This window comes from Panthera tigris, chromosome D3 (assembly GCF_018350195.1).
Source record: "Panthera tigris isolate Pti1 chromosome D3, P.tigris_Pti1_mat1.1, whole genome shotgun sequence".
In the NCBI taxonomy this organism is placed as follows: Eukaryota; Metazoa; Chordata; class Mammalia; order Carnivora; family Felidae; genus Panthera; species Panthera tigris.
This window is the reverse complement of record NC_056671.1, coordinates 40530153-40550830: the sequence shown is the minus strand read 5'-3', so window position 1 is coordinate 40550830 and position 20678 is coordinate 40530153. Positions and strand designations below refer to the sequence as shown.

The window sequence follows — 20678 nt, the reverse complement described above, 5'->3', positions numbered from 1 at the left end:
CAGCAAATTCCAAAGGTCTTCATCGTGTTGTGCCTTTGCAAATGCTGATCCTGCCTGGAACAGTCCTCACTGGTCAAGAGTCAAGTCAGATACCACTTGTTTTGTTCAGTTTTTTGTCAGATCTCTCCCACATGTTGGGCACTGTCTTAAGGAGCTGGGGAAACCTCAAGCTCCTAAACAAAACAAACAGATCAAGTCTCTATCTACTTTTACATTTATTTATTTATTTTTGAGAGAGAGAGAGAGAGAGAGAATGCACATGTGAGCCAGGCAGGGCCAAAGAGAGAGGAAAAGAGAGAATCCCAAACAGGCTCCATACTGTCAGCACCAAGTCCAACGTGGGGCTTGCTCTCACAAACATGAGATCATGACCTGAGCTGAAATCAAGTGAGTGGATGCTCAACCAACTGAGCCACCCAGGTGCCCCTCAAGTCTCTACCTTTAATGGAGCATAGGGGCGCCTGGGTGGCTCAGTCGGTTGAGCGTCCGACTTCAGCTCAGGTCACGATCTCACGGTTCGTGAGTTCGAGCCCCGTGTCGGGCTCTGGGCTGATGGCTCAGAGCCCGGAGCCTGCTTCTGATCCTGTGTCTCCCTCTCTCTCTGCCCCTCCCCCACTCATGCTCTGTCTCTCTCTGTCTCAAAAATAAATAAACATTTAAAAAAAATTAAAAAAAAAATGGAGCGTACTTTCTGATGTCCCATATAGAGGGAAATCTTTCCCTCCCAGGTGGCCATTACACCTGGCCACCTGACTTTCCATTACAGCCTACGGCAGAAGAGCCACGGTTGAGATGTCTTTCTCTCTCACTTCTGGGGAGAAGATTGTCTTACTCGTGTTTAGCACCAGCTTCTTGAGAACCACAGACAAGGCTATTAAAGGTCAGCCTCCCCGGCAGGTGGATGGCTTAGTGGCTTAAGCATCCAACTCTTGATTCCAGCTCAGGTCATGATCTCACGGTTTGGGGATTTAAGCCCTGCTTTGTGTTGTGCTGACAGTGCAGAGCCCGCTTGGGATTCACTCTCTCCCTCTCTCTCTGCCCTTCCCCCACTCACACACATACTCTCTCTCTCTTTCTCTCAAAATAGATAAATACACATTTAAAAAAATAAAAATTAGGGACGCCTGTGTGGTTCAGTTGGTTAAGTATCTGACTTTGGCTCCTGGCTCTGTGCTGACAGCTCAGAGCCTGGAGCCTGCTTCAGATTCTGTGTCTCCCTCTCTCTCTGCCCCTCTGCTCACTGGTGCGCGCTCTCTCTCTCTCTCTCTCTCTCTCAAAAATAAATAAACATTAACATTAAAAAATAAATAAAAAGTAAAAGGTCAGCCTCTGAAACAAAAATTCAAAAGTCAACCGATGAGTTTGGTACAGAAGCGACTCCCCTGGGAGAGAGCTGCAGATGAGTGTCTTCTGAATCTAGGGACACGTGGCAATTAAATTTTCTTACGGGGCTTTCCTGTTGCTGCCTGTGCTCTCGGTCTGCACGCGGTAAAGACTCACTGCCCAACACCTCAGAACGCTGGGTGCCAGGCATAGAACTCCTGAATCACTGCCATCTTCTGGGGTGGGGGGAGTGCAGGCTGGGCTCAGGGCCACCATGAAGCTGGGGGGAGGGTCCTATGTGCGCGGCGGTGCGCCTCCCCCAGCACAGATGTTACCCCGGGCTCCTTCCGCCTGCCTGCTGAGCGGGGTACGTGATTCCCAAGCTACGGGTCCTCGGCAGTGGGCTGTTGGACACCAGATATTGATCATAAAATTCACCTTTTAGGATGCCTCCTTATCGTATCTGGCCTCCAAATGATTAACATAAAAATTATTTATTCTTCTAATTATAACTCCTCAATGAAGGAGTGGTGGGCATTTTGGGAAGAAGACACAGGCATGGAGGGTTCGCTGAGGCTGAGTTCACAAAGGCTGTCAGATTTAAGGATTTATGCATGTTAGAGACATACCCCTTAAAGCGAGTGTAGACTTCTGATCATTCTTTTGCCAGTGAGAAAATCTGGCCCAGAGATTAGAAGGGCCCTGCTCAAGTTCACATGAGTTTACTTACATAAAGTCTGTTTGCTTGGAGACTGTCACGGAAGCTATAACTTTCCTCTGTACAGTATTCCTGCGTTTGAAGGAACCCTCTCTTTTCACTGGGCGTGATCATTCTGAGGGCCCTTCGGTCCCCACACCCAGGTGACCCCAGGAGTGGGGAGGTGCTCCAGTCAGGGTATCCCGCCCATAAAGGGGGACCATGAGGCTGGATCTGCTGATTCTTTGAGATTTGGGTCATGTCGCTAAAGTGACATGGGTGGCGGGAGGGGTGTGGTGAAACTTTCTCTATCTTGGTTGTGGTGTTGGTTACCAGCGAATTTGTTTGTCAAAACTCTTAGAACTAAATACCAGAAACGGTGAATATTCCTGTCTGTAAATTGTACCTTGATGGGGATCAGAATATGCCACCCCAAAATATGTCACTTTGGCATAAGGATTATTTTTAGCTAAAGGCAGCTGAGAATCAACAGATGCATGAAGGTTTCTGGCCCTCTTCTTATTTGCTTAAAAGCAGGGCATAAATTTCCCATTGTGAAGGTGTCTCCCCTCCCTTTCACCAGAAAGAGAGTGACTCTTATCACTATAGATGAGGGGCTGGCACTGAGAGGAGTTTGCATAAACACACCTTACTAAAAATAACCAGTATCTTCCATTATTTGTCCCATATATTTGCTGGTCACTTTCCCATGATTTATCATCCCTTGCAGCCTAAAGCTTCTTTCCTTCCTTAAAAGGGAATATAAATCCCGAGTCTAACCAGTTCTTGGAGTTTCACTGCTTTTCTGTGAACTCCCATGCATGTGAATATTAATTAAAATGTATGTCTTTTCCCCGTTAACCTGCCTTTTTTTTTGGTTTACTTCACAGGCCTCTAGTACCTGAAGCTAAGAGGGTAGAGGAAAACTTTTTCCTTCTTGACAAGCTCAGTTTAAAAAAAAAATTAAAAATAAATCCCTTCCTGAGAAACGTTTATGTGATATTAGTAATTGTGGGTAAAGGAAGAAAGATCACAAAACAGAATGTTTAGTTTGATGCTATAATGAACATCTGTGTTTTGAATTTGAGTTTGAATTTGCCCCAAACCTTCCTTTCCTTCTGGGAGCCTACCTCTCCCTGATTCTGGATGGTATGGATGTAACTGTCACACATCACATAAGGCCCTAGCCCTGTCTGGTCAAAGGAGCCTGGGTGGTTTGAACCACCTGGGTGGTTCAGTTGGTTAAGTGTTTTACTCCTGATTATGACTCAGGTCATGATCTCACGATTCGTGGGATTGAGTCCTGCATTGGGCTCTGTGCTGACAGTGGAGAGCCTGCTTGGGATTCCTTCTCTCCCTCTCTCTCTGCCCTCCTCTGCACATGCATGCACGTGTCTCTCTCTCTCAAAATAAATGAATAAACATTTTTTAAAAAACAACACAGAAGCCGGTACATGACTCTGCCTGAGCTGATAACAGTAGCCCCGTGTCCTGGGGAACATACCTAAAGAAAGCCTGTGACTGAAGCAGGGCCAAGCAGAGTTTGCCTTTACATTTATAGACAGTCGGTCTCATTACTGTTCTTGGTACTATTTCCTACCATTTGACTTTAAAATGGAAGCACAAAACCTCAGTTTCTGCCATCATTCATGTCACTCTGCTGAGGGAAACCAGCCTGAGCTAAGTTAAGAATCACTGTTCCTGCCATAGGCGATGCCCATCCTCAACCCAGCCCCCTCCTACCAAACTCTGGTCTTAAAAAAGCTGGACCCCCATCGAGGGTCGATGAGAGTTCTAGCGGCTCCATACCCTCACCAACACTTGGTATTGTCAGAACCAAAACTTTTGCTAATTCATGAGCATAAACTAGGATCTTGTGGATTTTTTTTTATTATCTTTTCAAATGTTTATTTATTGGGGCGCCTGGGTGGCTTGTCGGTTAAGCGTCTGACTTTGGCTCAGGTCATGATCTCACAGCTCGTGAGTTCAAGCCCCGCGTCGGGCTCTGGGCTGACAGCTCAGAGCCTGGAGCCTGCTTCCGATTCTGTGTCTCCCTCTCTCTCTGGCCCTCCTCTGCCCATGTTCTGTCTCTCTCTGTCGCAAAAATAAATAAAAACTTAAAAAAAAATGTTTATTTATTTTTGAGAGAGAGACAGATTGTGAGTGGCGGGGGGGGTGGAGGGGTGGGGAATGGCAGAGAGAGGGAGACACAGAATCTGAAGCAGGCTCCAGGTTATCAGCACAGAGCCCTACATGGGGCTCGAACTCACGAACTGTGAGATCATGACCTGAGCCGAAGTTGGAGGCTTAACCAACGGAGCCATCCAGGTGCCCAGGGATTTTGTGTTTCAAATTTGCATTTCTCTTATTATCATGAGGGTGAGAATCTTTTCATGTTTATCAGGCATGTGGGTTTCCTCATCTGTGAATTCTTTTGTTTGTTTTAAGTTAATAGTCCTTTTATTGCAGGGGGATCGGAGGGGGAGACTAGAATTTGCAATTTGGAATGGATGTAAATTGTAATTTCTTAAACAGCAATGTTGATGGTTGTGCTGATGTCCACAACCCCCAGCCTTCTCTGCTGGCTCCCAGTCATGGTTCAGAAGGTTTTAAAAAACAGAGTCAGGGGCACCTGGGTGGGTCAGTCTGTTAAGCATCTGACTTTCCCTCAGGTCATGATTTCAGAGTTCATCGTGAGTTCACACCCTGCACTGAGTGAGATCGAGCCCCACTTCGAGTGACCTCATGCCCCACTTTGAGATCCACACCTCCATGCTGGCAGTGCAGAGCCTGCATGGGATTCTCTCTCTCTGCCCCTCACTCACTTGCCCCCCCCGCCCAGGAAAAAAAAAAAGGAAAGAAAGAAAGGATTAAAAAAAATAAAGGGTCAGAAGATGCTCCTTTGGTAAAGGTTTCTTTTTAAAAATTTTTGTGAATGGTGATAACCTGACACCCATTTCACTCTAGTATAATTCAGACAATGCTAAACCCGACACATACAGCATGCCACCAGGGTGTGTCACTGTCACCATGAGTCAGGGCACACAGAAGGGCCAGAGAACCATCCTACTCTGTCTACACAGTTTATCCTGCACCCATTTTTCTGCACAACGTCCTGAGGGAAACTATTTATAAATAAGTGGGTTTTTTGCAGGTAACGAGCTATGACAATTTATAATTTTTTTAAATGTTTATTTATTTTGAGAGAGAGAGAGAGAAAGCAGGGGAGGGGCAGAGAGAGAGGGAGAGAGAGAATCCCAAGCAGGCTCCACGCTGTCAGCACAGAACCCGACACAGGGCTAGAACCCATGAACCATGAGATCATAAACTGAGCCAACCCCAAGAGTCGGATGCTTAATCAACTGAGCCACCCAGGTGCCCCCAGCTATGACAATTTATAGTAACAAATTGAACTAGATCCCATTTAAATAGGCCTTGAATTTGTTTTTTCATTTTTTAACACAAATGCCTGACTGGGCTCAATTGTCAAGCTACATGCATGAAAAACTGGGCAGCCCGAACAGTGTGTCAGTCCTTGGCCAATGGAACTGCAAGGAGTCCACTAAGTGCTTCCTTCTCATTAAGGTAGTACAAGTATTTATACTGTGAAACTGACGTGTAGCTCAATCTCTAGGGAACAAAACCACCAACCAATATATGCAGGTTTTGTGTGTGGAACAGAAGGTACTTTTGACGTGCAGTTTGGCATATAGAAATAGAATGAGTAAATTTTTTTTTTTTTTTGCAAGATGTAAGTAAAAGATTCTATTTGATTCTTCTAGAAAGGGGGAAAAATGGAAAGTAGGGGGTGCCTCGCTGGCTCAGTTGGTAAGGCATGTGACTCTCGATCTCAGGATTATAAGTTCGAGCCCCACGTTGGGTATAGAGATTACTTAAAAATGAAATCTTAGAAAAAAGTTCAAAGTAGGTCTTCATTCTGCGGTCATCATCTGTATGAATTCTTCATAGTCGGCTTATCCATCTCCATCAGTAGGTGCTTCTTGATCATTTCATCTACTTCTTCATCTGTTAGTTTTTCTCCCCAGTGTGTCATGACAAAATGTAGTTCTGCACCCTGAGGTAACCAGGGCCATCCTTGTCAGACTCAGAATGCCTCACGATTCCTTCTTTATTGTCTGTGTCTTTCATCTTCCTAGCCATCGCAGTCAAAAATTCTGGGAAGTCAATGGTGCCATTATTGTCAACGTCCGCTTTGTTGATCACATCCTGCAATTCAGCTTCTGTCGGGTTCTGACTCAGTGACCTCTTGACTGTTCCGAGTTCCAAGTTCCTTTGTTGCGATGGTGCCGTGATCATCTTTGTCAAATTGGGAGAAGGCTTCTTGACGTCAGTAATCTGTTCTTCAGTTAGCTCATCAGCCATTGCACTGGGGCAGCTGGGTCCCCAGCTGGCCACCGTCCATTCCCATCTGCGAATTCTTCATTGATGGCTTTTGTTCAATTTTCTGTGGCATTATTTGTATTTTTCTGGTTAATTTCTGAGATTTGTTTCTCAATGTATTCTGTGTACTGATTCTTTGTTAGCTAAATATATTGAATTGATCTTATCTCATGTGTGACTCATTTAATTTTTTTACTTTCAAAATATTTATTTTTAGGGGCGCCTGGGTGGCTCAGTTGGTTAAGTGTCTGATTCTTGATTTCGTCTCAGGTCATGATCTCACAGTGTGTTGATTCAAGCCCTGCATCCGGCTCCACACTGACAGTGCAGAGTCTGCTTGGGAGTCTCTCTCTCCATCTCTAACCCTCCCTCCCTCTCTCTGTCTCAAAATAAATAAACTTTTAAAAAGTTTTGAAAAAATAAGGGGCATTCACTTTTGAATGTCCTCTCTCTGTAAATACTCTAAAAAACTTTTGCCTGCTGCTTAATAAATTAATAAATTAATTAATTAATAATAAAAGATATATATATATCTTTTTGTTGAACAGAATGAAGATTTTTATTTTACTTTATTTTTTTAATTTTTTTAACGTTTATTTATTTTTGAGACAGAGAGAGACAGAGCATGAACGGGGGAGGGGCAGAGAGAGAGGGAGACACAGAATCCGAAGCAGGCTCCAGGCTCTGAGCCATCAGCCCAGAGCCCAATGCAGGGCTCGAACTCACGGACCGTGAGATCATGACCTGAGCTGAAGTCGGATGCTTAACCGACTGAGCCACCCAGGCACCCCTGGAATGAAGATTTTTAATGTAATTAAATGTATCACTCTTTTCTGAAAGTTTATGATTTTTTATATCTTAAGTAAGAAATTCTTCTCTATTTTTAAATTCAAAAATTTTTCAGTTTTTCTTTTTGTGATGCCTGGTTGGCTCAGTGGTACAGCATGTGACTCTTGATCTTGGTGTTGTGAGTTCCAGCCCCACATTGGGTCTAGAGATCATTTAAAAATAAAATCTTTTTTTTTTCTTTTTAATGTTTATTTATTTTTGAGAGAGAGAGACAGTGTGAGTTGGAGAGGAGCAGAGAGAGAAAGGGAGACACAGAATCCAAAGTAGGGTCCAGGCTCTGAGCTATCAGCACAGAGCCCAGCACAGGGCTCAAACCCACGAACCATGAGATCATGACCCGAGCCAAAGTCGGACGCTTAACCAACTGAGCCACCCAGGCACCCCAAAAACAAAATCTTAAAATATATAAATAAATAAAAATGTTTCTTTTTACATTTAGGTTTTTAGTTCACCTGGAATTCACTTTTTGCATATGCTTATGAGGTAAGGCCTTACTTTTGTTTTTTAAAATTTCCATGTGGCTAATCAGTTGTTTTAGCAGGATTTATTAGAAATGCTATTTATTAAAAATCAATATCCTATTGAAGGCACCTTCCTCATACTGATTTGTAATGTCACCTCTATTATTATCAAAGTCCTTTAAGATAGGTTCTTTTTGTCTTTTTAAAGATAGTTTGAATTAATATATGTTTTAATTTTTATTTCTATTTTTTTTAAGTTTTTATTTAAGTAATTTCTACACCCCAAGGTCAAGAGTCCCATGTCCTTCCAACTGGGCCCGCCAGGCGCCCCTGTATGTTAACATACGTTTTTAGTTGAATCCTAATCTATAAAGAATTTGGCATTAGGGAATAGAGTGTCAGGCAACAGATCTTACATATGGAATTGGGTGGGTTTGGGGGTAGGCTGGAGGGTGCCACTGGTCTCTCCTGGGAAGTTGGGCATCCCTGGCTCACAGTAGGAGAACTATTGGTTAAACTGGGATTTTTGTATACTGGGACTGCAGCATTTGTGACATTGGTAGGAAAAATTCCAGCTGTTAGATACATCTTTAGCCTTTGGAAAGGGGCTACGGTAAGACAGATTTAACTGAAGGAGGGCCATCTGAAAAGAAAGGGGGAAGAAATCATATAGCTTTCCTTACAGATGTCCTTTTTGTTTCCAGGAGGAAATCCAAAATTGCATATTTGGTTGTCTGAAGCCTGCCAGAATTTGAAAAGCCAAACGATCTGTCAAATTAAGGATAGTTATCTTAAAGGAAGGAAACTGGAGGGTTTATCAGAAAATTCAGTTGGAGGCCAGGAGCCCGCCATACCTCCACCCCCCATTTCCCCTCTTCCAAGCCTCTGTTAAAGCTCATGGCTTAGATCAAGGATGATGGCACTGCCTTTGAAAAGGCAGTTGGGGTGCAGCCTAGGAGCACAGAGCAAACTTTAGATGCCTTCTCACCCAAGATTTTTATATTAATTTCTCACTGCTATTGTAACAAATTGCCACAAATTTTGTAGCTTAAAAAAACACAAATGCATTATCTTACAGTTCTGGAGGTCTGAAGTCCAAAATGGGTCTCACTGGGCTAAAATCAAAAGGTTGGCAGGGCTACATTCCTTTTTGGAAGCTCTAGGGGACAATTTAATTCCTTGCCTTTTCTAGCTTCTAGAGGCTGCCCACATTCCTTGGGCACATTCCTTGGTTGATGGCCCCTTTTTCCATTTTCAAAGCCAGCTACACGGATCAAATATTTCTCACAACATATCTCTGACACTGACCCTTCTGCCCCCCTCTTCCATTTTTAAGAACTCACGTGATTCCATTAGGCTCATGTGGATAATCCGAAACAATCTCCCGATTTTAAAGTCATCTGATTAGCCACCTTCATTCCCTCTTGTCATGTGTAACCTATCATAGTCAGAGATTCTGGGGATAGGATATGGATGTCTTTGGGGAATCACTATTCTGCCTGCCACAATTATTCTGTTGAATTTTCTTATACTGCATGACACCGCTATAAGTGGCTTGCATTATAATTTATTTAAAATTTCCCTGTTGGGGGCGCCTGGGTGGCTCAATTGGTTAGGCATCTGACTTTGGCTCAGGTCGTGATCTCATGGTTTGTGAGTTCAAGCCCCGCATTGGGCTCTGTGCTGACAGCTCAGAGCCTGGACCCTGCTTTGGATTCTGTGTCTTGCCCTCTCTCTCTCTGCCCCTCCCCCACTAGTGCTCTGTCTCTCAAAAATAAATAATCGTAAAAACAAAATTTTTTTTTTAATTTCCCTGTTGATAAACTCTCTGGGTTTTTCTTCTTTTCCTTTAATAAATGATACTATAACAAACACCTCTGTAAATATGGTTTTACATTTTGGATTTTTGCTTTGAGGTTCATGGAATAAATGATGCAAATATTTTTATGACTTTAAATACCATTGTCTGGATTTTTTGCTAAAATAACTGTGCTAAGTTCATATTCCTTTATTGTACATGAGAATATTACCTCAGTAAACTCATGTCGATACTGGCTTTTAGCAGTGAACAGTTTTTGTTTTTATTTTTTGAGTATGTTGAGGCTGAACAAGTTTTCCTATTGTAAGTTTTAGGATGGGAAAGATTTGGGGCTTTCCTAGCACCTAGCATGGTGCCTAGCATTGCTTTCAGTAAATATTTGTGCACTGAGCGAGTAGAACAGCATAGTGCATAGTGGAGTGGTTAAGAGCTTTGAAATCAGACAGATCCGGTTCACGTTTTCAAGTGTTTTATAAATAGCGATTTATTTAATCTTCCCAACAATCCTGTAAGGTAGGTACTATGATTGGCACAGTCCCCATTTTTCTAAAAATGAAACTAAGGCACAGAGAGGTGAAGGAACTCTCCCAGGACCACATAGCAAGTAAATAGCAGACCAGAATTGAAGCCCAGGTTATGAATTCTGGTTCCAGTAGCAATGTTCTTAACACCACACAGCTTCTCTGATACACAAGTGTCTACTTCATAGGGTTGTTATGATGATTAAGTAACTTAATAGAAATGAAGTGCTTCTTGGTCGAAACAGTGCTTGACATATAATTAAGTACAAAAGTTGGGGTGCCTAGGTAGCTCAGCTGGTTAAGTGTCTGACTGCAGCTCAGGTCATGATCTCACAGTTCGTGAGTTTGAGCCCCACATCGGGCTCTGTGCTGACAGCTCAGAGCCTGGAGCCTGCTTCCGATTCTGTGTCTCCCTGTCTCTCTGCCCCTCCCCCGCTCGCGCTCAAAAATAAACAAATGTTAAAAAAAAAAAGCACAAAAGTTTTTGCTCTTTTGTTATTCATGTTTCTAGGATTACTATTATATTTCATGAATTGTTTATATCATTTATCCATTTATGTATTAGATTCAAAAAGATTTTGTTGTCTATTTCTACATTGGTTTATACAATTAAAAGTTATTTCTATTTAAAGTTTCCTTATTTTGGGGCGCCTGGGTGGCTCAGTCAGTTAAGCGGCCGACTTTGGCTCAGGTCATGATCTCGCGGTCAGTGAGTTCAAGCCCCGCATCGGGCTCTGTGCTGACAGCTCAGAGCCTGGAGCCTGTTTCAGATTCTGTGTCTCCCTCTCTCTGACCCTCCCCCGTTCATGCTCTGTCTCTCTCTGTCTCAAAAATAAATAAGCGTTAAAAAAAATTTTTTTAAATAAAATAAATAAATAAATAAATAAATAAATAAAAATAAAGTTTCCTTATTTTATATGTAGTATTTGTTCACATTAAAGTAGTACCTACCAATTAGGATGGGATGCTATGTACCTGGACTCCTGTCTTTGCTGTATGTAAACCATAATAAAGCATGTTCAAGCAGTCTTCCCCCTGTGACTGACAGAATCCGAACAAGCAAAGACCACCACTTAAAGCCACACCTTCTTCTTTGCACCACAGTGTGAATGCCCTTAATGCCACCGAACTGCACAACTAAAAGTGGTTAACATCATAAATTTTATGTTTATTTTACGTAAAACAAACAAAAACATACCCTTTTCGAGTGTAAGTGGATTTTAAAAGAGGGGGATTTTAGATTCATCAGTATCTCTAACAGAGACAAATCTTCTAAAAAGCTTAAAAAGTTTTCAGACTGAAAAGAGGCCATATGTGTATCCAGCAATGGTGTCATTAAAGTAGAGTGTTCTCCTAATCCCTCCATGCATTAAGATATCAATAGCTTCCCATCCCCCTTCCCCAAGAAAGACAAAAATAAACTGGGTAAATGGGCAAATGTCTGAAACATTATTGTTAACTCCTTAAATATTCAGACTACTAAAATCATGTACAAGCAAGAGTTTGTACAGTTCAGTTGCTCTCATGACTCAGCACTCAGGGATTTCTCATGCATTAGGTACAGCTCAGTCACTGCATTACACAGACAATATCATAATGTAGCAGAAATAATTGTCCTAAGTGTCATAGTCAATGAATCATTCAATTAAGTGAATGATTACATGACCAATCCCAGTAGGGGTCACTGCCATTCACTGCAAAATCATGTAACATTGACTTAGAAGAAAATTTCAAGATCATAAAATAAGATCATTCATTTGGAATACAAATTATTTTTTAAAAAATTTTTAAATGTTTATTTATTTTTGAGGGGCACCTGGGTGGCTCAGTTAAGCCTCCGACTTCAGCTCAGGTCATGATCTCACAGTCCATTAGTTCCAGCCCCACATCGGGCTCTGTGCTGACAGCTCAGAGCCTGTAGCCTACCTCAGATTCTGTGTCTCCCTCGCTCTCAGCCCCTACCCCACTCATGCTCTGTCTCCGTCTCTCAAAAATGAATAAGCGTTAAAAAAAAGGTTTTTTTTAACGCTTATTCATTTTTGAGAGGGAAAGGGAAGAAGGCAGAAAGAGGGAGATAGAGGATCCAAAGCAGGCTGTGTGCTGACAGCAGAGTCCAATGTGGAACTTGAACTCACAAATCTTGAGATCATGGCCTGCACCAAAGTTGGACACTTAACCAAATGAGCCACTCAAGCACCCCAGAATACAAACTGTTTTTTAAACATGTCCTCTGAATCTCATAACTTTGAATAATCTATATCAATCCCGTGAGCAAGTATTTTGTCAAAGTTACAGAGGCGACGTTAAGGCTGTTAAGAGATAAACTGAAGCATACTAAAAATTTTAAGTTTATTTGAGCAAAAACGGATTTGAATCAGACAGTGCCAAACTGGGAGTTCTTAGGAGTTTTTCACCCACAGGAGCTGGGACAAGACTTTTATAAAGACAGAAGCAAAGTAAGGAAATTATTTGATTGGCTACAGCTTAAAGCCTAGTTGGCTGTTTGTGATTGGTTGTCTTTAAGTTTTTGATGTCTTAACCTTAGGTATTTCAGGTGTTAGTTTTGTTTGCTTAAGTAGGCCACTAAGGCATTAAAGCCACCTCAGTCTAATGGCCTCCTTGTTTAATTAATTTAACAGGGCTGACGCTAATCTTTTTTAAAACCAATTGTTAGAGATTATTTCCATAATTAGCAACTATAATGTAATTGATACCTGCTGGAGAAAGTAGATCATGAGATAAATCATCACAGTTCTCCAGCCTATCCAGAACTACTTTTTTTTTTTTTTTGCAGCATACAAATGCCATACATTAAAACACAGTAATCCAAAATCTGTTCCCTCTGAAAGGGATGGATTCCCTGGTTGACTTCAGGTTTGGAGTAGGAAAAGCAAAAGGTGGGCCTGGATCACTGTCATCTTATTGGAGCAGCAATTAAGAAAGTGTTTTTTAAACACTTTAGTGCGTGTAGGGTCGCCAGGTGGCTCAGTTGGTTAAGTGACCAACTCTTGATTTCGGCTCAGGTCACCATCTCCTGGTTAGTGGGATCAAGCCCTACTTCCAGCTATGGGCTCGGAGCTGACAATGAGGAGCCTGCTTGGGATTCTTCCCCACCTTCCCCCCCACCCCTTCCCTGCTCATGCTTGTGTGCTCTCTGTCAACATAAATAAATAAACTTAAAAAACAAATAAAGGTGAATGGGAACAAGTCAAAAAAACATAGGAGTCCACTAAAAGATGCTGAACACCCAACACTTCAGTTGAAGCGATTAATCTTAGTTTAATTCTGATGCATCATATAAAACAATAGGCCTGAACTCTTTACATGTTGTACCTTACTTTGGATTCTCTCTCTCCCTCTCACTTTCTGCCCCTCCCCCACTTGTGTGTGTACCATGTAGGCTCTCTCTCAAAATAAATAAACCTAAAAAAAAAGGAGGGGAAAAGGCAGTACACTAAGATTAAGGGAAACAAAAGCTACATGACCATTAAAATAGTACATGATGTTAGATTGGGTCATGGATTAAAAAGAGGAAAAAAAAAATCTATAAAGAGTGTTTTTGGAACAATTGGGGAAATAGGATTTTTGGCTGTGACTCTGTCACCCCAATATATGCCTCTGTTGGCATATATTGGGGTGGATCCTTTGAGCTAATAGCAGAGGCAGGAAAAGCTTGAAAAATGAGGCACAAGTTTTCCTTCTGTAAAAGAAATGGAAATTTCCATTTGTAAAGATGCCTCTCCCTTCCCATAGCAGGAAGAGGAAGTCTCTTCCAATTCTTATCCAAGGAGAAAGTGCTGACCTAAATCTGCATCACAAACCTTACTAAACAACCCTAGTTTACCATAGTTTAAGGTAACCTTCTTACAACTTGCATTCCCCGCCCAAAAGCCAAAGCCACTTTTCCTTTTTTTAGCCTAAGATGGTACATGAGCCTGAGTTTTAATCACCCTTCTGGACTACTCATGGTAGGTGCTCCCATGCAGACACGAGCAGCATACATGTTAACAAATTTCTCTTTGTTCTTCTTTTGTTAATCTGTCTTTGGCCAGTCTAATTTACTAGGTCCCAGCTGGGGAACCTAAGATGGGTAGAAGAAGATATTTTCTCCTCCTCTACTGCTGTTATTTTGAATATTTTCATCATAAATGATTATTAGATAATATTATACCAATGTTAAACTTCTTGTATATGATCATGGTATATGCAGGAAAAGGTCCTTTTTCTTAGGAGTTAGGGATTAAGTGGTTAGGAATATAGTGCAGTGATGTCTGCGAGTTACTTTCAAATGATTCAGAGAAATGATCCAGAGAGACAGACGGAGAAAGAGAAAGAGAGAGGAAGCAGAAGTGGCCAAATGTTAGGCATTCGTGAATCAAGGGAATGGGTACCAGGGAGATCTTTGAGCTATCCCTGCAGGTTTTGGACGGGCGCCTGGCTGGCACAGGCCGTAGAGCACTCAGATTCTTGATCTTGACTGATGGCATTAAGTTTGAGCTCCACACTGGGTGTAGGAATTACTTAAACACACACACACATACACACACACAGAAATATTCTTCTAACTTTTCTGTAAGTTTAAAAGTATTCAACATAAAAAGTTTTGGGGAAATTGCATTAAAAGGGTCCTTACCATATGTTTCATTTATTTGTGTTTTTGCTTAAATTGTCTTTGCTGTTACCCAGTCTGGTAAGAGTCTATATTCAGACTCATAACTTATTTTCTAGTACTTCAAACTCTAGGTATTTTTGACTACATGAAATAGAAAAGTAACACCATTAGATTTTCTTCCCAGAGATTATTCTTTTGGTAAAAATACATTGGAAAAGGAATCATTGTAAGTTCCGTGTTTTAAATTTCCTAAGGAAACTGTTTTAAAGTGCAAACATTTGACCTGGGTTACCATTTGGTGTGGTTGGATGGTCAGTGGGAAGACACAACTGGGGTCATGGAATTTTAAGGCCAGAGGGATCTTCAGGATTATGAATACATCATGATTTTTGCTCGTAAGTGCTTCAATATCTGCAGCCACCAGCGAGTTGCTGCCTGGCCATTGGGAAACCCATGCAAGTTGGAAGTACAGAGACGTAGCATGCCACAGGACAACCTTGGACGTTGGGGTGGGGAGCTTATTGATGAATATTCTCTTCTTCTATCCTTCCAGTGAACAATTCTGAGGTGAATTATATATGGCTCCTCAAAGACGTTCCAGCAAGATTAAACTCCAATTTCCCAGAACAGTGAAAATGCAGTTGTCACCCTATTTCACTCTTTTCAGTGCCTCCCACCACTGGGATCACTTCCCAAGATAAAAGGTGTACATTTCCCCGGCTCTGCGTATGATACCCGTATTCTATAGGACCTTACCTGGTGCCTATGAGTCCTGATCCTCTCAGTTTCTATAGACAGAATCATCTTACTTCTCCTTGACATTTTGCTGTGCCAAAAACTGGCAGCGGACCCAGCTTTTTTGCTAAGGTAGTGAAAACTCCTTTATAAGTTTCCCCCATTGTGAGCATTCCTGGATATCTGTTGTCTGGCTCCCATCCTATACCTTTAGTCCTTGCAGGTTACAATCTTTTCCTTCCTGTATTGTTATTTTAGCTGGGGAATGCTGAAATATACAATAACCAAAATGAAAAAAAAACTCACAGAAGGGCTCAATAGCAGGATGGAATGAGCTGAACACTCAGTGAACTTGAAGATAGAACAAAAGAAATCACCCAACTGGGGGTGCCTGGGTGGCTCAGACGGTTAAGTGGCTGACTTTAGCTCAGATCATGATCTCACAGTTCACAAGTTTGAGCCCTTCATCTGCTGTCAGTGTGGAGCCAGCTTTGGATCCTCTTGTCCCCCTCTGTCTCTGCCCCTCCCCTGCTTGTGCTCTCTCTCTCTCTCAAAAATAAACATTAAAAAAAAAAAAAAAAGACATTACCCAACTGAACAACAGAGAGAAAATAGACTAAAAACAAACAAAAACAGCTTCAGGTGTTAGTGGGACTGTAATACAAGATCAAACATGTGCCCTTTTTTGCATTTTTTGAAATGTTCATACAGTATTTTTCCTCTTTGCATTGTTGTTAATACAGTGAGTTACACTGATTCATTTTTTGACTGTTAGGCCACTCTTGCATATCTTTGTGATGATATATTATCCTTTTCTTAAGTGTTGAATTCTCTTTGCTAATATTTTATGAAGAATTTTTGTACCTGTATTCATGGAGCTATTGAAGGAAAAGACACATGATATAAAAATATTTAAGTAACAACCCCCTGGATTATTAGAGTAGTAAAGGTAAGGGAACCCATTGTTTAAGAAATGCAAAAGTCTATACCTTTTATCTTGAATAGAGTTGGAGAGTTAAGGAGGGCTCCATATCTCTTTCGGCTTTGTCATTTACAGAAATGCAGATTTGTTTGAATCGCCTGAAAATAACCAGAAAGATCGCCATATTAGTTATACCAATGAGTATAAATAGGTTAAACTTCCTATGAAAAGATAAAGATTCCCAGACTGAATCAGAAGACAGCATCCATCTCCAACTCTATGGTATTAATAGGGACACCCTAAAATTAAGTGACAGAAAAGAGTAAAGGTAACATGATTAAGACAGTGTCTTTCTTTTCCTAGTTTTCTGAATTGTATTGAATGCCCTCTAGCATATACTGCTTTTTAAAAGATATATTGGGAAAAAAAAAAAAAAAAAGATGTATTGGAGGAGTGCCTTGCTGGCTCCGTGGGTACAGCATGCAACCGCTGACCTGAATATTGTGAGTTCAAGCCCCACATTGGGTGTGGAGCCTACTAAAAAAAAAAAAAAAAAAAAAGGTTCTTTTAGAGCTATAGGGGTCATTCTTTTAAAAAAATAAAGAATAGGGGTGCCTGGGTGGCCCAGTCAGTTAAGCATTTGACTTGGGCACAGGTCATGATCTCACAGTTCGTGTGTTCAGACCCTGCATTGGGCTCTCTGCTGTCAGTGCTGAGCCTGCTTCAGTTCCTCTGTCTCCCTCTCTCTCTGCCCCTCCCTGGCTCACTCTCAGAAATAAATAAACATTAGGGGCATCTGGGAGGCTCAGTCTATTAAATGTCCCACTTCAGCTCAGGTCATGATCTCGCAGTTTGTGGATTTGAGTCCCAGGTCGCTCTCTGTGCTGACAGCTCTGAGTGTCGATCCTGCTTCAGATTCTGTCTCTGTCTCTCTCTCTGCCCCTTCCTCCACTTACACTGTCTCTTTGTCTCTGTCTCTCTCAAAAATAAATATAAAAGACTTACTGGACTTATTAATATTGTTAAAAGATGACTTGAAGTATATAAAAAAATTTAAGAGTTCATTTGAGGAAAAATCAATTCAAATCTGTCAGTGCCAAACAAGAAGTATTTAGGGACGCTCCATCAGGAAGCTCAGGGAAAGAATTACATAGAGTGCAAAGGCAAAGAAAGGAAATCATTGATTGGTTCTATCGGAAAGCCTACTTGACTGTGATTGGCTGTCCTTAGGTTTCAATTTTGTACCTTGAAGTATTTCCAGGATTAGGTTTTGGTTTGCTTGTGCAGGCCACAGGGCTTAAGAGCCACTTCAATCCGACAGCCTCCTTGTTTAACAATATAATGTTATAGTAACAAATTTTCTCCTTTTTTAAAAAATTTGTTTTTAATGTTTTATTTATTTTTGAGAGAGAGAATATGAGCAGGGGATGGACAGAAAGAGAGGAGGACAGAAGATCCGAACCAACTAAGTGCTGAGAGCAGCAAGCCTGATGTGGGGCTCGAACTCACCGACTGCGAGATCATGACCTGAGCCAACGTCAGACTCTCAACAGACTGAGCCACCCAGGGGCCCCTATAGTAACAAATTTTGTAACATTGGATGATCCTATAGTTTCTGATATAAACTGTAAGATGGCCAAATATTTATCAGGCAATCCTATGCAAAGAATAAATACATAAAGCAAGAAATATCATACCAATATCATGCAGCGTAGAGGTAAAAGTATAAAGCATTAACATACAAATGACTGTTTTATTTTACTTTATTTTATATTTTGCCTATTTCTTTATCTTTGAAAAATAGAAACAACATGGACAGGGTTGGGAAGCAGAGATAATACAGAATATTATAAAGTTAAAAGTTTAGTTCTGCATTTGCTCTGGCCATGGACCCAGTTCTACTCCTGAAAGGAAGCCACTGTCGAATATGTTAATAAAGGTTATAGTTCATATTCCTTTGAACTGTGAATAAGATTGTGTCAAAATATATAATAACCAAAACAGAAATTAATAGATATAATATTGACATACAGGATATTTTAAAATATGTTTTCAGTCTTTCATAAATCACACAGGAAACAAATAAGGTAGATTATGGAGGCTACAATAATAAAATGAACAAAGTACCTTAATAGCTGCATTAAAAAAAATTTTTTTTTAATGTCCATTTATTTTTGAGAGAAAGACAGAGTGCAAGTTGGGGAGGGGCAGGGAGAGAGACACACACACACAGAATCCGAAGCAGCTCCAGGCTCTGAGCTGTCAGCACAGAGCCCAATGCAGGGCTCAAGCCCACAAACCGCGAGATCATGACCTGAGCTGAAGTTGGACACTTGACAGACTGAGCCACCTGGGCCACCTGGGCACCCCAATAGCTGCATATTGAATGTTATACCTTTCACATGGATACCTTTCCAGTGTCAGTGGAATTTATTATCAGGCAAGAAAGAACCTATTGATAAAATTTAAGAGTGGAAAGTATATAGAGCACATTTTCAGAGCCCAATACTCTAACATAATTACTAATGAAATTTTAAATAATTTTTTTTTAGATTTTATTTATTTTTTTTTTAATTTATTATTTTTTTTAATGTTTATTTTTATTTTTGAGACAGAGACAGAGCATGAATGGGGGAGGGTCAGAGAGAGGGAGACACAGAATCCGAAACAGGCTCCAGGCTCCGAGCTGTCAGCACAGAGCCCGACGCGGGGCTCGAACTCACGGACTGTGAGATCATGACCTGAGCCGAAGTCGGCCGCTCAACCGACTGAGCCACCCAGGCGCCCCTAGATTTTATTTTTAAGTAATCTTTACACCCAACATGAGGCTTGAACTCATAACCGTAAGATCAAGAGTTGCATGCTCTATCGACTGAGCCGGGCAGGTACCCCAAAATTCTAAATTCTAAATAACCAAAATACTTGGAATTTAAACTAGAAATGTATTTGAACATGAAGATCCATAATATGTAGGAACGACTATCCAGATTCTAGAATCAATTTCCCTTACGTGTTTTTTTCTTTCATAGACCTATATACACACACAGAAGATTATGAATTAAACCTTAGTTTTAATAATGATACAAAGAAAACATTGATTTTTATTTTGTGAAGAAAGGCATATAAATGTTGTTGTTGTTAACCCTAATGAAATTATAAAAAGTTGAATGAGCACACTACTTATGGGAAAAAGTAGCATTTTCTTAGAATGGATTCTTTTTCTTGTTGATTTTTACTACTGTGACCATTGAACTTAATGAAAGAAAACCAAAAGAAATGCACTTTGCTTATGCACATATACCAGATAATTTATCTCCTATAGAGAAATAAAAGTGATGTTCAGGAAAACCTACCAAGATGTGGCTGAATTAAATCATATTTTCCCAACATAAGAATACGATAATGACGTCATACTCCAGAATAAAGAAGTAGCACAGTTTTCTGTTTGACTTTGAGCAGATGCCTCTTGTCTACTGCTGATCACATCAATTGTAGCTTCATCCACCATTTCAAAAGGTGCCTGAGCGGCTGGTTGATGGACAGCCAATCAGATGAGGATTTCGTCTTTCTCCATAACAAAACCTGTTGCTGGAAGTCAGGTTTTCTTAGTTTACTAACTATTGTGTGTCTCTTAATCTTAAGCACTACCACAGAAACATCCTGCCCCTAGGACTTCATATCAATATGGCTATTGTTTCACTCTCCACTCACTGCTCAGCATTTTCATCTATAAGGGTTAATTCCAGAGTCTCCTGAACTGTAACTCTCACAAATGAAGCACCTGAAGAAATGGAGTCCTTACCATGAGTTACAGACTAGCGGGTGGAATGGTGGGGCCGGTCTGGATTTTCCTCCTTCCTTGTTTTCTGTGTATTTATGCTTTCTCCAATTTTTCCCATGATGGCCTAAGTACCTTTATTACACTTCCTGGGGTAGGTTTTGTTTAGTTCTTGTGTTCTAAGAACTGGTTAGTTATGTAACACGTTTTCTAGTTCATTTGTTTCGTTGCTATTCTTTCTTTGGAATATTCTTGTCATTCTTTAAACACTTTTTTAGTTGTTTACTTATTGAAAAATTCTTCCTTTTCCTTGATAAGGAATGAAGGCATTGGAGGTCATGAAGTTTCCTCTTGGTATATTTTGCCTCATGTGTTTTGATCTGTATTATTACTATTTCCAATATTATCATTATTACTACTATTTTATTCTTTTCTACTGATCATAATAAAATTTCCAATCTGTTGAGCTTTGCTTTGCCCACTTTTATTGCTAATTATCTTTTTTATTACATTTTTTAAATTACATTGCTGTCAGAAGAAAAAAGCAGGCCATACTCTCT

The 20678-nt window shown here is 40.8% G+C and overlaps 1 long non-coding RNA gene and 1 pseudogene across 2 annotated transcripts in view; both read right to left on the bottom strand.

The window, feature by feature from the left end:
• Positions 1-5952: 5952 nt before the first annotated feature.
• Positions 5953-6403, bottom strand: LOC102970931 (annotated as a pseudogene).
• Positions 6404-16413: 10010 nt separating this feature from the next.
• LOC107180293 overlaps positions 16414-20678 on the bottom strand; it is a 51699-nt gene continuing 47434 nt past the window's right edge. For both annotated transcript variants that reach the window (XR_006209971.1, XR_006209970.1), the window contains exon 5: positions 16414-16498. This is a non-coding gene — a long non-coding RNA (uncharacterized LOC107180293). The remainder of the gene's footprint in view (positions 16499-20678) is intronic.